The 16675-nt window shown below is 40.9% G+C and overlaps 1 protein-coding gene and 1 long non-coding RNA gene across 3 annotated transcripts in view; one reads left to right on the forward strand and one right to left on the reverse strand.

Moving 5' to 3' along the window:
* Positions 1–16675, forward strand: part of SARNP (SAP domain containing ribonucleoprotein) — a 55041-nt gene that overhangs the window by 24687 nt on the left and 13679 nt on the right. The gene's annotated exons all lie outside the window — the stretch shown is intronic.
* LOC121040971 (uncharacterized) lies at positions 4053–5800 on the reverse strand. Its single transcript, XR_005795511.1, has 2 exons — positions 5224–5800; positions 4053–4341 (listed from the first exon to the last, which is right to left on the reverse strand). It is a non-coding gene; the product is annotated as an uncharacterized LOC121040971 (long non-coding RNA).

A 16675-nucleotide genomic window follows, 5' to 3' on the forward strand; every position in this document is an offset into this window, starting at 1 on the left:
AAAAGGAGTTCAGAGTAGGCAGAGTATGTGATTCTTAAACCACATGTAGCTTAATTGGGAAAAATTATAATAAACCAAGTCTTTTGTGTTTTGCTCGATAGCCAAGGGGAAGGGTGCTTGGATCTGTGGCCTCAGTTCTTATCTGTCTCCTTTTGTATATGAAGACTAGGTGTCTGAGAATCATATTGGAATCAGTGTAATAAATGGAAATTGTATGCAAAGAGAATATCTCAAAAGTTACAAGCTTCCAAGCAAAGTGGTTCCTGGAAGAAATCTCAGCAGTAACTTCACTGTAGAGAATTGTGTGTTCCATTAAAATTAACAAAATTGAACATACTATCTCCAGCTATGTAGCTCATTTGGGTACATTCCTGAGAGGAGTTTGCCCCTCACTTTATACTGCCCACCTGAGTTATGTTCATAGTATTTCATTACAGGGATATCAGCCGTTTCACTTCACTTACCTAGAATCTTTCTCCATATTTGACTTGCTTTCATTTTTAGTCCATAGGAAGAAGCTAAAGCATGAATAAATACATTTTTTAACTTTGTGACTTTGAGCAAATTACTAAACTTCTGTAAAACTGGGAGTGACACTAGTAAACTAGTAACACTAGTAAACTAGTAACACTAGTAAAACTACCTAACACTGTTTGTGAAGGGGAAATGCGTATATGAAATTATCTAAAGTAGTGACACTTTGACCTTTAATAAATGTTTGTTTTCTTAGTTTTGTTGGCCACCTAGCTTTATGACTTTAATTGAGGTAATTAACTTTTGTGTTTTAGTTCATCACTGATAAGATTTCAGTTCCTATTTTAAATCTCTGAAGAGTTGGGGCACCTGGCTAGCATGCAACTCTTTTTTTTTTTAATGTATGTTTGTTTTGAGAGGGAGAGAGTCCACACATGTGTGTGCAGAGGAGAGGCAGAGAGAGGAGAATAGGAGAGAATCCCAAGCAGGCTCCGGGATGTCAGTGCAGAGCCCGACGTGGGGCTCCATCTCATCAACCACAAGATCATAACCTGAGCTGAAGTCAAGAGTCGGGCACTCTTGCCCAAAGTGTGCAACTCTTGATCTTGAGGTTGTGAGTTCCAGCCCCAGGCTGGGTGTAGGGATTACTAAAACAAAATAAATAAACTTAAAAAAATAATTTAAAAAATTAATCTTTGAAGGATTATAATCAGATAATGGTAATTGGTAAAACTCTCACTTTATGAGTTCCGTTTTCAGATAACGTTCATTGTCATACATATGTTCTAGAGTAGTTTTCTTAAATTCTGTAGCAAAATACTAGTTAAAAAATTTTAATTTAATTTATTTTTAGAGAGACAGAGAGATAGTGTGAGTGGTGGAAGGGTGGAGAGAGAGAGAAAGAGAAAGATTGAGTCCCAAGTAGGTTCTGCACTGTCAGCACAGAGCTTGACGTGGGGCTTGAACCCACAAACTATGAGATTGTAACCTGAGCTGAGATCAAGTCGGATGCTTAACTGACCCACCCAGGTGCCCAAGGTTTTTTAAATTTCTAATTCATTTGGGCCACCTGGCTGGCTCACTCAGTAGAGCATGTGACTCTTGATCTCTTGGTCAGAGAGAGCTTTCTTAAAATTTTTAGGGGTGCCTGGAAACTGAAAATTTTAATTAAATTTAAATAACTACATGTATATTGGACAGTTCAAGCCTACCTTATATCTCACACAGTTTTCACACTTGGAAGTATCATAGAAATTCTTTATCAGACCACATACTTGGACCACTGTCTCTGTAGCCCAGAATTTTTTAGTGCCTATAGAAGATAAGCAGTTTTAGGGGCTCCACGTGGCTCAGTTGGTTCAGTTACAGATTCTTAATAACCACTCAGGTCATGATTTCATGATTTCATGATTTCATTGAGCCCATGTCAGGCTCTGTGCTGACTTTGTGAAGCCTGCTTGGGATTCTCTCTCTGCCCTTCTTTCTCTGCCCCTCCTGCATGCACATATGCAATGTGCGCACTCTCTCAAAATAAACATTAAAATATATACATGCAACCTCAGAGTGAATGTGGAAGGAGAGAAATTGGAGGAGAGGGAGTAGTAAGAGATAAGAAGGACTAAGTGCTCTTTTTGTCAAGTAACTTTTCCCTCAGAACTTAGTTGTTCTAGATCCAGATCCTCAAATTGCAACTGGCTGCATTCTCAGTGAGAGTTGTTTGGTTCAGAATCTTGTGCTTAACTGTTCTCTATCACCAGAGATGATTTGCTACTTAGTATTTGGTTGGCCAAGGTTAGTGACCTGATTAAGTTTGTATTTATGGAACAGCCAGATCAGCATACTCTGGCCGCCTCACTCTGGGGTCCTGGGTTCCAGTATAGCCTCCTCTAATATAATTTGGTCATCTATCTTTCAAGGTTTATAATTCTCTAGGCATAGATCTCATTCATTTAGATAAAATGCAAATAGTGGAAGTTAGCAGGTAGTGTAGAGATTTCTCTTTTCATCCTAGTATTCTGAAAAAGGCAATGAGAAACCCCCCTCCTGTTATCTCCATTGCATGGGGTTTGTGTTTGCTTGATCCAGCTTAAATCCCAGATTGCTTGCTGGTTTCTCTTCAGTAGATTCCTCTATAGACCAGTGCATATGATAAAGAGAAAGCGTGTGAGAGGAAGTGAGCCATGGGTCAATAGTGTTTATGACTGATTTTTTTTTTTTAACTGTCACAATTCGATCATTTTTTTCTTTATATTTTAGATTTACATCTTGAGCATGTTACAAATTTGAGGAAACTAAATCTCTGTTATTCTTCTTAGGCTGACTTTTGCATGACTGCTCGTGTATTTCAGCTTTCATCTCCACTAGTATACTTTACATGTTAGGCAGTACACAGAAACTTAAAGAAATCTGGCTTTCCTCCTCACCCCCCCCCCCCCCAATCATCTTCCTCCTTTCCCCCTGCCCAAGAAAGGCCTGTCCGTTCATGTTTCCAGCTCAAGTCTCAGTGAATAGAATCCTGTTGGTTTAGGATAATGGGAAGTGACAGGGCAAAGAATGGCACTGGCATTTATAGACATTTTTTACACAAGAGGCTGTAAATTGTCCCCTCCAACTCTTTGGAGTATTTGAGGATAGAATGGCATGCCTTTTCTCATATAAGCCTCATGGTGACTATGGGCTGAGAAACCTCCCACCCCCTCAAACAAAACAAAACCCAGATAAAATAACCTCTGCCTGGTTGGTTCTGATTGATCACCAGCTAGGTTTTCAGTCTTGTGCTTGACTGGTTGTTGTTGTTGTTGTTGTTTTCTCCCCCGTCTCTGTCAGTTTTCCATGTCTCCTAAGAGGAGTAGTGTTTGGGTTAGTCCTATTGGTGAAGGACAGGACTCGGCTTGGCACGTAAGAAACTCATCTTGGAAAGGAGTGAGAGATGGATAGAGGGAATAGATGGGAAGCCAGCTCAGTTAATAGGTGATGGTCATAGGACGTTAGTTTTATCAAAACTCTGGGCTTAGAGTTATGGTGTTAAGTGATGTAGCTAATTTGGATTGTTTTGTTTTCATTTTTTCTCCCCAAACGTTGGCATATTTGGGGGAAGTAAAACTTGATACTTTAGGAAGTTATAGAACATCCAGCTCAGTAAGTATTAAAACAAAACAAAACAAAACTGAAACTCAGGCACTACGCAGAAAACTGAAATGTAGTTTATACTCTTCTCCCCCACAAGTGAGGGGCATGTGTTACTGCTTCTTGGTTCTTAATTAGTAGTAGAAACTATAGGCATCTTTTATCCCTATTGACCTTAGTATATCTTCCTTATTTCTGTGCTGGCATTTTACTGAGATTTCCCTACTTTGTAGCTTGTGTTAAGGTCACTGTCCTAATGGGTTACCTTGAGGCCTGTATACCCTAAAGGCTGCTTTTCCTGTGTTTTGATTTTTGCCAGTTTTCTTCCCTGATGGTTATGGTCTGTGTTATTATACAGTGTCCGAATATAAAAAGGTTAAAAAATTAAATATCCCTTCATTGATCATTGTCTTGTTGTTGAGGCTGGTAGTTAGAAGATTGTTAGGCAGTGATTAGTTTCATGAACTTTTCATGTAGTTACATGTTTTTGCTCACCATTGCTTGGGGATGAACCACATCAGAGTGAGAGAGATACTGGACTTTCCTTGTTTTTTGAGGATGTCACTGAAATCTGTTGAGCTATCAGAGAAGCAGCTGGGACAAAGAGTCAGTTCCAGGCACAGGAGAGCATCAGTGTTTCCTAGCATACAGATTTCACTGTGGCTAAATGATGGTGGGTTGGTTTCCATTCAGTCTCTTCTGGAAGGCCTATTTGATTCTGTCTGTATTCCCTTCCACCACCTGAAATAAATGAAGAAATGTTTGTTCTTCCCCCTCAGCATTCGGTTTTGGTATAGAGGGATGTGGAGAGAAGGAAGTTCACACTATGGATTTAGTCATAGTCATCAGCTTTCTCAGAGAGTCTATAAATTGTTAGAGTTTAGGTATATGTATATAAACCTTTTCCAAAGGAAGAACTGTGGGGCCACGCATAGGACATTGCCAACATGGTACTATAAGAACCTGAAGAACCATAAGCTATGGTGAGGAATTTGGTAGAATATTTTTTAAAAGGGTAGTGGTAGAAGATTTAGATCCCAAGATAAGTTGGAAAAGTAGCCTGCTAAGTGGGTTTGGATTCTTTTCCATCCAAATATACTCAAGTAGCAGTACCTAGGCCAAGTACGCTACTTAATTCTCTGTTAGCCTTTCTCATGGGGCCCCATGAGACCAAGAAGAATGCATATAGTAGGATTGTAGATGGGAAGAACTTAATTGTAGATCTACTTAGACATTGTATTTCATTGAGCAGGGGTTTGGGGGGGAACATCGCACACCTCATCCTGGATTGGCATTTTCCCAAAAATGCTTCTTCCACTTGAAAAACTACATTATGTTGAGCTTACATTAACCCACAAGAAAAGATTTGCATGGGTTTTTTATATATGGTACAGATAGCACTTGAGAGTGGCTGTCAGGATGAATTTCAGGAAGAGCTAAGATGAACCCCACATAGTTTTCGGCATTTCTTAGGAGCATTTTGGGGTCCAACTAAAATTTAACCAGTCCTTAAAATTTTCTTCTAATTAATAATAATTTGAAAATGAATATTTGGCCATTTTTTCCCCTGCCTCTTCTCTAAGATAAAAACTGCTGTTTCTCCACCCGCCCATTGGAACAAACCTTGAGGGAGTGGTGAAGGAGCTGTTTAAAGAGGAAACAATAGGGAAAACTCTCTGACCTCAGTTTATCCCCTCATCTGGTTCTTCATTTGTCCCTGCTGAGGAACAGAACTTGTCTTTTGTCTGTAACACAAATACATCTTCACCTCCCTCCCTTCCCACTCCCCCCCACCACCCGCTCTTCTCACTCTCTTCTATTATAGTTCCAATCAATGATGTCATTATGTGTGCCATTCAACTGCTGTTGAGCCACTTGGCTATAGGAATTTGGAAGAGCAAAGAGGCAGAATGGAATTTTTCTCTGTCCTGCCCAGGGCTCTTGAAAATGTATTCCAATTTTAACTTGAGAAATAGGAGTCAGGTTTTTCTTTGCTCTGTTTCTTCTTCTACCCTCCCATCTATATTCTAACCCTTAAACATGTTTTTACCTAGCTGTGTGTGAGGGAAAAATTGGATAAGAAGTGTTAGGAATATAAATTGAACACTTGAAGAAGAAAAACTTTAAAAATTTGTGGAAGCAAGATGAAAATTTTGATGTTTTGTCAGCATTTATGGCTGGTGTTTTGCCCTGTTTCCTATAAGTTGGGTCTTTGAGAAGTTTCTGGTAGAGGGTTGTATTTCCCTAGGGTGCGTGGTTGAGAACACTAAGGATCTTATACCTTTTCATTTTATTTTTCTTACCTGATTTTATACCTAAAGAACTAGAGGTAAGGAAGTTTGTAGTAAGAAAAAAACTTACTCTTCACTATCTCCCCAGCTAAACACCCCACCCCCACTTACGTCTTTGCATTCCTTCTTCTAACATGTCAGAACTGATGGCTTTGATAAAAAACAAGTTTTATGCCTCTTTGTGGTTCCCCTGTAGTATTTTCCCTAAGAATAAACACAGCCTGGAAAAGGAGGGAATGCTGGATTCTGTTGAGTCTGTTTTATTTTAAATACATTTAGTTGTTTGTGCGAGCCAGGTTGTTGGGGTGGGATCATTCTCTGAGTGTCAGTTTAAAAAAAAATTTTTTTTCCCACTCATGGTACACAAGGTAAATAATTTTTTGTATTTTTTTTAACATTTATTTATTTTTGAGAGAGAGCCAGAGTGCCAGCAGGGGAGGGGCAGAGAGAGAGGGAGATGAGAATTGGAAACCGGCTCCATGCTCTGAGCTGTCAGCACAGAGCCCGATGTGAGCTCTAACTCACTGTAAGATCACGATCTGAGCCAAAGCCGGGTGTTTAACCGACTGAGCCACCCAGGTGCCCCTCATTTTTAAAATTCACTTGCAAACACATATCTGATTGTATATCAGTCTGACTTGGGAGTGACCAGTACCTGTGTCTAATTTTGAGGTGACCAGTAGCTGGCCTAGCATTTTTAAGGAGAGCAGTATCTGTCTGATCACTCTCAGATACTCTCCCTGTGGTGAAATGTGAGCATGAGCTTAGTTTCTGAATCCAAGTCTATCTGTCCTTCAGAATCTGTATGGGAGAAAAAAGTATGGGGTGTTTTTTGGGTTGGTTTGGTGGTTGGTGTGGGGGTGGGTGGGTGGGTGTGGGTGTGTATTACTACTTTTGGGGGGGGTCCTGAGAGCTCATGGTTTGAGAGTTGCAGCAATATACGGATGTTTAAGATGTATTTTAATACTTGAGAGGCTAACACTTGAGTAATAGTGTTCCTTGGACTAACATCGATAAGAAGTAACATTTTATTTTTGAAAATACATACAGGTTCAAAAAAAAATAGATATAAGTTCAATTCAAATAAAGTTTAATAATTATATGACAGTTCATTTTCTTAGGTATTCACTGGAATAATAGAATTACTTTTCAGGCCTGATAGCTGATGCTGTATATTTTGGAGATAGGGATGGGGATGAGCCAGGGTGTCAGATTGGGAGATATCTTATGGGGGGATATTTGGTGGTGATGTTTGCAAACTAGCAAAGGCCCTGTTTTTTGTTTTTTAAGATTTTTTTTTTTTATTTTTTAAGTAATCTGTACGCTCAACCTGGGGCTTGAATTTACAATCCCAAGATCAAGAGTCTCATGTTGTACTGACTGAGCCAGTGAGGCACCACGAAAAGTCCCTCCTGTTCTTAATAAAACCTGAGGTGTTGGGAGTGCCTGGGTGGCTCAGTCGGTTGGACATCCGACTTTTGGTTTCAGCTCAGGTCCTGATCTCACAGTTGATGGGATTGAGCCCTGTGTTGGGCTCTGTGCTGACAGTGTGGAGCCTGTTTGGGATTGGAATTTTCTCTTTCTCTTTCTCTCTGCCTGTCCCCTGCTTGCACTGTCTCTGTCTCTCTCAAAATAAATATTAAAATAAATAAATAAAATCTGAGGTGTCTTGTTAAGATTTAGAAAATGTTAGCTCCTTCCCTCCCCTCCTTTCCTTTGTTACTCTTTTCTCACATTTTTTTAAATAGTATTTTAACCAAATTTTACCTTCTCATTGCTAGAGCAGATTCTTAGGTAAGAAATTGAAATGTATTTTCAGGATGTTCTACACTTGGAATTCATGTCAAATAATCTATCTCTAGCAGTGAAGATGTGTTCCTGAGAAAGATATTATGTTTATAGTGCTTGCTTTCTGGATTTTAGAAAGTATCAGGTGAGGAGTTCATTGAGGTATAGAGTAGAGGAGGAAGTTACAGAATTTTCACTACCATGTTCATGCTTAGGTATGAGGTAGTTGAGGAAGTGCAGCCGGAAGTGAAAAGAGCTATAAGATGAGAGCCTTCATGTAATGGACTTCTTTGGTTCTCTAAATAACAAGCAAAGCACATGAGCCCTAAGACAAATTCTGTCTGTTCTTATGTCTGCTCTCTACTGATATTCCCCCTCACCCTCTGTATCAATTCTGCAGAAAAAAAATACTTTTGTGTACTTGAACCTAGTTGCCTCCCTCTTTCCCCCACATACCTGAAGTCTTCCCTGATCTTGTTTTGGCATGTTTTCCTTGTATTGAGCTCCTCTTGCAAAAGAGTTTCTGTGTTCTGCTGCTTGAATTCTACAAAGGAAGCAAGACAGGTGTGTTCCTTAGAGCCAGCTGTGATTTCTTCATAGTTTTCTTTTGCCTTTCACGTCCCTACAGCTGAGATACCCTGTTTGTAGAAAGTGTAAACTTTTTTAGAAGGCCTGACGCTTTTGGGGAAAAATTGGAGTCAAGCAGCAGCCTTGTTTGGACTTGGTGAGATTTTTTTTTTTTTGTAATTTTGGTCTCTGTTTTCTCAAAGCCATTTGCAATTATTCATAGCTGTAGCTGCACATAAGGCTCACCAGGGGACCCTTTTTAAAATACATTTCCCTAAGTAAGCTCTTCGTTTTGAGATTCAGGTTTATTAGGTTGGATTGAAGCCAGAAATCTGCGTTTTGTTTTATTAGAGAGCAAGAGAAAACATGCCAGCAAGGGAGAGGGGCAGAGGGAGGGAGAGAAAGAGAATCTTGAGCAGGCTCCATGCTTGGCACGGAGACCAACGTGGGGCTTTATCCCACGACCAGAGCCAAAATCAAGAATCAGACGCTCAACCAACTGAGCCACCCAGGCGCCCCAGAAATCTGCATTTTATTTTATTTTATTTTCTAATTTTTTTTTTTAACGTTTTACTTATTTTTGAGACAGGGAGAGACAGAGCATGAATGGGGGAGGGTCAGAGAGAGGGAGACACAGAATCTGAAACAGGCTCCAGGCTCTGAGCTGTCAGCACAGAGCCTGACGCGGGGCTCGAACTCACGGACTGCGAGATCATGACCTGAGCCGAAGTCGGCCGCTCAACCGACTGAGCCACCCAGGCGCCCCGAAATCTGCATTTTAAAATATTGCAGATGGGGTGCCTAGCTATCTCAGTTGGTAGAGCATGTGACTTGGGTCGTGAGTTCGAGCTCCATGTTGGTAGCTCTTAACATTAAAATACGTGTGTGTGTGTGCGCACGCGCGCGTGTGTGTGTATATTACAGGTGAGAAGAATCTGCTTTCCTAGTGCCCATTCTAATTTCTGAATGCTCAGGTAACTATCATCCTTCGTTCTCTGTATATTTGGTTAAGACCACATTTACTTCCCCTCAAAGTTTTTAGCTTCCCTCTACTGACTTCTTGTCATTTCTGCCAAGCTCTGCATCACTTATCCTTAAAAGCAGCAGCTTCCTGGCTTTTAAGGGAGGGAGGGTGGGGACTTTTAATAGAAACTTGGTTTCCGGGGGTCTCAAGTGTGAAGCCTTCATTTCCTCCACCTGCCTTGCTTTGTCCTACAATCAGCTAGATCAAGACCGAGACGACCTCCTCTGGGGTTGGAGAGGAGTGGGGGTTGGGGAAGGAACTTGATTTAGATAAAGAGAAAAAGTGATGGGAGCTCGTGACTCAGAAGAGTGTTTGGTTCTGAGCTGTGTTTGGGGACTTCAAATCCTGGGAAGATAGGAGATATAGTTCCTGGTGGTCTCTAAATCTCATGTAGCTTTAAATTTCCTGGCATCCTCTTGGCCCTAGAAAGTTGATTCTGATCTCACAGTTGAAAAGTTTTTAGAGTAGGTGAGATGGTTGTATTGGGAAGTGTATTTTTTGTTATGTGTGTGGGAGTGTTGGGAGTGTCTCTATTATTATGTGCTAAAATGGCTACCCTTTGCTAGTCCAGCCCTTCACCTTTGTCTTTTTTAGTTAGCTTCTGTGCATTAGTGTTTAGGACCACCTTATCTTCTGTGGTCTGACTGGCATAAGCAGGCTCAGGAATAAACATGTTCAGATGAATTTCAGAAACTGGGACAGGGAGGTGACAGCTGTGTGTTGAAGCATTGCAGTGTTTCTGAGAGAAAAACCATCAGTTGCTGTCATTCACTCTGAGAGTATGAAATTGGAAGCCCACTTACCCTAGAGTGTTTCATAACCTTTACCTCTGGGAAGTCAAGGCCATGTCATTATTAATCTACCATCGCTTGAAAGCCCCCAGCCTCTGCTTTTCATCCTGACATCAGTCACGTGGCGGTGAGAGTCAGGAAAGTGCCCATAAAGCTCTTCCTTTTCTTTTTGCCTGACTCTTACCTTACATTCCCTTGGAAAATCAGACTGGCCTGAGAACTATTAACATTTTTGTATGATAATTCGCTTACAAAAGGGGACAATTATTTGTTATTTTTGAAATGCAACCCATCTTGGCTCGCTCTTAGTCTCTGTTCTATCATTCCAGGCAAAAGACTTCTGAGAAAATAACTGTTAAAGTGAGGTAAATAAAATGGCAGAGTTTATGTCGTGATGGAAATATATAGGAGACTCTTACATTGAAGAGTGTTGAATGTGAAGAATAGCTGTCATTAAAACAGTTCTAGGAGAACAGCCTGCTCCAACTCATAGTAGTACCTGAGCTTCCCTGAAGTGTCTTTTTCTGCTTATAAGGATATCTCTGACTGAATTGTTTAGATTGAAATTTCTGCTTCTCAAACATGGTATAAGGAGGGATGATGAGTGATGAGCCGTTGCACTGACCAGGGAAAATGTCTGGCTTGGTTAATTCATTTGGTCTCCTCTGAGAATAGTGAGGATATCTTTTTTTTTTTTTTTTTTTTAATGTTTATTTTGAAGACAGGGAGAGACAGAGCACGAGTGGGGGGAGGGCAGAGAGAGGGAGACACAGAATCCAAAGCAGGCTCCAGGCTCTTAGCTGTCAGCACAGAGCCCGACATGGGGCTGGAACTCACAAACCATGAAATCATGACCTGAGCCGAAGTCGGTTGTTCAACTGACTGAGCCACCTAGGCACCCCAGTAGTGAGGATATCTTACATTTAAATTCAGTAAATACTTTTGTTTTGTGTTTTGGGAATTACAGTTCCCTAAAAAAGTCTTGGTTACATTTGGGTCGCTATTTTGTTTCTCCTAGTTGTTGTTGTTGTTGTTGTTGTTGTTGTTGTTGTTGTTTCTGTTTCTTCTTCTTCTTCTTCTTCTTCTTCTTCTTCTTCTTCTAAGATTTTATTTTTGGGGGCACCTGGGTGGCTCAGTCTGTTAGGCATCCAACTCTTGCTTTCGGCTCAGGTCATGATCTCGCTGTGTTGTGAGATCAAGCCCCTCTTTGGGTCCTGCACTGGGCGTGGAGCCTGCCTAAGATTGTTTCTCTCCCTCTGTCCCTCCTCTGCTCGTTCTGTCTCTCTCTCTCTCTCTCTCTCTCTCTCTCTCTCTCTCTCAAATACGTGTGTGTGTGTGTGTGTGTATATGTTTTTATTTTACTTTATTATTTTATTTTTGAGAGAGAATCTTTTTGGGGGGGTAGTTTCATTTTATTCTTAACAAAAGGAAAATTTAGGTTTAAGAGAAAGTCTTTTAGTTTGTTAAGACATGTTTGATGGTTAAAGTCTTTTTTTTAATTTTATTTTTTTAAATTTACATCCAAATTAGCATATATAGAGAGAGAGAATCTTAAGCAGGCTCCATGCTCAGTGTGGAGCCCCGTGTGGGGCTTGATCCCACAATCCTAGGATCACGACCTGAGCCAAAATCAAGAGTTGGACGTGTAACCAACTGAGGCCACCCAGGTGCCCCAGTATTTTATTTTTTTAAGTAATCTCTGTACCCAGAATGGGGCTTGAATTTACAACCCGTAGATCAAGAGTTGCATGCTCTACCAACTGAGCCAGCAAGCCACTCCTAGTTTCTTTTGATGATTCAGGATGGCATTGGTAATAAGATTGTATCTTGAAGATGCAGATTGGGTTTGGAAGATAACAAAGCTAGAATCTACTCCATCTTGGATATTCTTGCTACCCTTTGCCATAGAAAGAAACAATCACTTTAGAAAGTGTCTGTGAATTTCAGGCTGCTGATTGTTGTAGCTGATCTTCCGTTTAGGACTTAATTCCTGGCTATAGTATATATATGCCATGCAAACCATTGACAAGAGCCCTTAATTTAATATGTCTAGTAATAACCTGGTACTTCCTTTCCCTCTCTTTTTCCTTCTTGGGGGCACTGAAGTGTTTTCTAATTAATCCCATCATATTTAGAGAGGAATAAGTTCTTTTTTTTTTTTTTTTTTAAATGTTTATTTTTGAGAGAGCGCAAGCAGGGGAGGGACAGAGAGAGGGGGACAGAGGATCTGAAGAAGGCTCTGCGCTGACAGCAGTGAGACCAAACTCACAAACCATGAGGTCATGACCTGAGCCGAAGTTGGATGCTCAATCGACTGAACCACCCAGGTTCCCCGAGAGGAGTAAGTTCTTAAGGCACCAGCAGCAACCCTGTGACTAACTTCACTTCATCTTCTAAGCTTCTGTCTAGGGATCTGGGTAGTGGATCACTGTCTCTAGATCTCACCTTAATACTTCTCTCTCACCTTAATACTTCTGGCTAATAGAAATATTATCAAAACCGCTTACCAGAGACAGACCATACATTTGGCTCCAAATTTTATAGCTATCAATAGGAAAAAACACAGAGTGTTTCCAGTGATTCACAGGGTTCAGAAGGTAAAAACTTACAAGTTGATCAGCAAAAGCATAATTATTTTACATCTGGGGACCAGAAAGAAAATTTCCCAATGGGTCCTCATAATGCAGTAATATAATAAACAATAGTATACATCTTTACCAGAACTCAGTCATAAATTCATAAGTCCCATGAGGTTAAGGATCTTTGTCTTACTCATCTCTGTTCCCAATGCCAGAACAGTGCCTAACCTAGACACTAAGTAGATATTTGAATGACTAGTGGATGAATGGATTAATTTTGTGGTATTATTTAGAATGTTGATGGAGGAATGCCTGGGTGACTCAGTTGATTCCAATTCTTTTTTTTATTTTTTTTAATGTTTTTATTTATTTTTGAGATAGAGACAGAGCATGAGCAGGGGAGGGGCAGAGAGAGAGAGGGAGACACAGAATCCAAAGCAGGCTCCAGGCTCTGAGCTGTCAGCACAGAGCCCCATGTGGGGCTTGAACTCACGGACTGTGAGATCATGACCTGAGCTGAAGTCGGACGCTTAACTGACTAAGCCACCCAGGTTCCCCGATTCCAATTCTTCAAAAAAAAATTTTTTTTTATAACGTTTATTTATTTTTGAGAGAGAGAGAGACAGAGCATGAACGGGGGAGGGTCAGAGAGAGGGAGACACAGAATTTGAAACAGGCTCCAGGCTCTGAGCTGTCAGCACAGAGCCCGACGCGGGGCTCGAACTCACAGACTGCAAGATCATGACCTGAGCCGAAGTTGGCCGCTTAACTGACTGAGCCACCCAGGTGCCCAGATTCCAGTTCTTGATTTCAGCTTAGGTCATGATGGTTTGTGAGTTCAAGCCCCACATTAGGCTCCAAACTATCAGTGGAAACTGATGTCTGTAATTCAGTGAAAGCAATTCCTCAGGGGCCTTTATAGTTAGTACCTAAGATTGGGTCTACAGAGTTAGAGTTTGGATCCTTGCTCTGTTCCCTTGGATATTATCTAGATATTTTTGGTGTTGTCATTAATTGTTAGATTTAATGAAATCAGTAAAGCCTGGCAGCATAAATTTTTTTTTAGGGTTTCAGAAGAAGATGGTTAATAATACTTGTTGGAGAAGACTGGTTTTGTCTCATTACTTACTCTGCCACACTTTAACCCTAAATCTACTCATCATTCCAAATATTCATTCACTTTGCAGACAAAGGGAGTTTCTTTGTTGTCTTGGTAATGGGTCTGATTCTTACCTACTTTTTTTTTTTAATGTTTATGTTTGAGAGAAAGAGTCAGAGTGTGAGTAGTGGGAGGAACAGAAAGAGGGAAACACAGAATCTGAAGCAGGTTCCAGGCTCTGAGCTGTCAGCACAGAGCCCAACACGGGGCTTGAACTCACAAACTGAGATCATGATCTGAGCTGAAGTTGGATGCTTAACCAACTGAGTCACCCATGTGTCCCTACTTTTTTTGTTTTAAGTTTTTATTTATTCGCTTAAGTAATCTCTGTACACAACTTGGGACTTGAATTCATGGTCCTGACATCAAGAATTGCATGGTCTTCAGACTGAACCCGCCAGGCACCCCAAGATTCTTACCTACTTTTTTTTTTTTTTTAATTTTGAGAGAGAGAGACAGAATCTCAAGCAGGCCCCGCACTGTCAGTGCACAGCCCCACATGGGGCTCGAACCCACAAACTGTGAGATCATAACTTGAGATAAAATCAAGAGTCAGATGCTTAACTGACTGAGCCACCCAGGAGCCCCCTTACCTACTTTTGATGACTTTGCTTCTAATGTAGAAGATAAATAAATGGTATTATTATCTTCGGAATTTTGTTGGTGGTCTCAGACTTTGTTTCAAAGACCAGGAGGAAGGTTGCAGTAGAAATAATAGCTATCATTTATTGAATATTTATATAATAGTCCCTATATACAAGTGCTTTCACACATGTAATTTATATCTCAGGGTAGTCTTGAATGTCTCAGTCTTTTCTTTCTAGAAGGCATTGTTTTCTTTATGTTGCCTGAGGATTTTCCAAATATGAAAGGGAAACAAGAAAAGTGAATTTGGAAAGTTGAAGAATTTGTCTGAAGAGCTTAGTTTAGAACTATCTTATTCCATGATGGAAAATACATTGATAGTGATTCATGGGGTATTTGGCTTTTTAAATATATACCTTGCTTTCTGTCCTGTGTTTTGTATATGGGCTCTCTCATCTTTTGCACAACTCTCTTATTTTTATCAACGAGCTTTTAAAAAGAAAGACAAGGTAGTTATTGGGAGATAGAAGGATTATGTATGCTGAAATTACTGGCTATCAGTCAGTTGGCTTGCTCTTTAAGTCTTGAGGATGGGGCAAGTGAAGTATATGGATCCATCTGAACTTCCAGTGCCTGTGTTTAGTCAGTAAGGACAGGTTCCTTTTCTGGTTTTGGATACAAGTTATATGTTTTGAGGAGTTTCCACTTGATAAGAAATAAGGGCACTTTAGATTCCAGCACTATTCTTCCCACACAGGAGCATACATGGGGAAAAAAAAGGATTTGTTAGTGGTTGAAGGTTTGCGGGAGGGAAGTGGGGGGAGAATCAAGACGGGAAAGGTTTGCAAATGCATATGACACTGAGCTAGAGGGGTCAGTGCTGCCTGCAGATGCACAACCCCATTTGTGCACTTGAGCATGGCCTGAGGGAGTACTGGCCTGATGAATGCAGAGAGAGATGCGTTTTGATCGAGGTAATTTCCCTCAGATGGGTCTCACCATCCCATGAATCAAAACCTGTCAGCAAGGAGCTAAAGATGGAGTGAAGTTTATTGTACGTTTGTTTCCATGCGACACCGTCACGCTAGAAGGGTCAAGTGAGAGAGATCATTAGAACTGTGTTGATTTACTGGGCCTGTTGTGCACTTTCCCTGCAGGGCAAGGAGGAAAGAGGCTTTAGGAGGGGAGCTGAGGGGCTCTGGGTGGGGAGGGAAGGGCAGGCATGCACAAAATAAATAAAACCCTCACTGGTCTCTGCGGGTGAGGGGTGGGCAGGCTGTTTGTAGGGGGTGGGAGGTGGGGGATCTGTATTGTTTTTTTTTCCTCCTAGAGCCCCTGGTAGATTTGCAGCAGATGCTCTGCCTGGATCTCCAGTAGAGATACCAAAGGTCTGATTAAAAAGGGAAGCTCATGGAGAACTCTCTGACCCTAGACTTAGTGGCTAGAGAAGTGTGCCCCCTCTCCTTTCTTTTCCTCCCTCAGTCTTTCCTCACCTCTTAGTTCAAAAGGAAGCACAGGAAATTTAATTTGGAAGTGAAAATCCCCATTTTGTAGCAAAATAGAGGATGTAGCAAAATAGAGAACCAGAGGAAAGGCTGTCCCACACATTCTAAATAGACATAGGCTTTGTGATGAGATTTGTGAAGGGAGCGGTCCCAGGGTTTGCACTGGGGGGGGGGGGGGGGGGGCGGGGAGGAGGGAGAAGGGCTGTGTTTCAAAAGTACCATCTCCCTGTCTGTAATTTGAACTTGCTAAAAGTACCCCTACCTCTGAATTGAATGAAAATAAGTATATAGTGATAGTTCAGCAATATACGATCTAGTCTTTCTTGCCTTTCCTCATGACGGGTGTGGATGCTCCTTTTATTACCCCTAATACCGTGCTTGGCCTGGAGACTTCATGAAATTGAGAGCTTTCATCTAGAATATTCTATAGAGATTCTCATTTTGAGTGCTCCATTTTTATCTTACTTTTATCTACATGGTGGTAGATGAAATCAAGAAAACTTTTCCTAGTGACTTTGGTAAGGAAAAATATATGAGAGCTGTGTTCATTGGAAACCTTCCTAATTCTTTTATTACAGTTCAACAGATGGAGTAGCCAGTTAGGCAAAATTAGAAACAAATTCAGTTGAGAAAATCTTTAGTATAAGATTACGAACTGGAGTCCTTTCCCTAGATCCCTAGTTAGTTACAGTGTGGAGGCATATGTTATGGCAGAAAAGAGGATGGGATCCTAGCATTGACCCAGGTTATTTGATATGGAAATTGTTGAAGTAGTTTACAACTACC

The sequence above is a fragment of the Herpailurus yagouaroundi genome, unplaced genomic scaffold, assembly GCF_014898765.1.
Source record: "Herpailurus yagouaroundi ecotype Mexico unplaced genomic scaffold, PumYag 182, whole genome shotgun sequence".
Lineage (NCBI taxonomy): Eukaryota > Metazoa > Chordata > Mammalia > Carnivora > Felidae > Herpailurus > Herpailurus yagouaroundi.